Consider the following 817-nt stretch of genomic DNA (forward strand, 5'->3'; position numbering starts at 1 on the left):
TTCTAGTGCAGAAGCCGATTCTGTAGTAGGGATAGATATTAAAAGAAAGCAAGATGGAGGGATAGATATAAAGAGGAAGAAAGAGAAAGAAAGAAAGTGGACAACTGTTCAGTGAAATGAGCAGAAGCCGTTTATTGGGAACCAACGTGAGTCTTTTATCCCAAATTTTCACATGTTAAATCACAAGACTTTCACGTGGGCACAAAGCCAGGTAGGTGAGGGGCGTCCCCCACCCACCAGGCGGTTCCTTAGGAATGAGGAAGGACAACCCCAATCAAATCACAAGAGTTTTACATGAACACAAAGCCAGGTGGGTGGAGGGCATCCTCACCCACCAGGCGTTGTCCTTAGCATGAGAAAGGACAACCCCAATCAAATCACAAGAGTTTTACATGAACACAAAGCTAGGTGGATGGGGGGGCGTCCCCGCCCACCAGGCGTTTTCCCCCAAGCATGAGGAAGGACAATCTCAAAATTATCTCACTGTTCCTTATGCTTGGTTTATGTTCCTCAAAAGCAATACAACAGTTTTAATGTCATAAAATCCTAATAATCAATAACTTCTAAAACATATGCATACCCAACACCTAATGACTGACTTAAATCCTAATACCTTTCTATTCTGTGCTAACTTTACCCGTACTATAAAAAACTCTTAATTATAGGTCAGACCAGTACCTAAAGAATGTGGCCCAGTCCAAAGATCACGCTGGGCCAGCTCCAGGAACAATTGATTATGATCTCTTAACAAAATGGCTATTCTAAAATCCTATGTATCTATCTTAATTTCTATAAAGTTTCTAATTCCTAATCCTGA

Source organism: Carlito syrichta, unplaced genomic scaffold, assembly GCF_000164805.1.
Source record: "Carlito syrichta isolate Samal-C Ts95f unplaced genomic scaffold, Tarsius_syrichta-2.0.1 Scaffold307091, whole genome shotgun sequence".
In the NCBI taxonomy this organism is placed as follows: domain Eukaryota; kingdom Metazoa; phylum Chordata; class Mammalia; order Primates; family Tarsiidae; genus Carlito; species Carlito syrichta.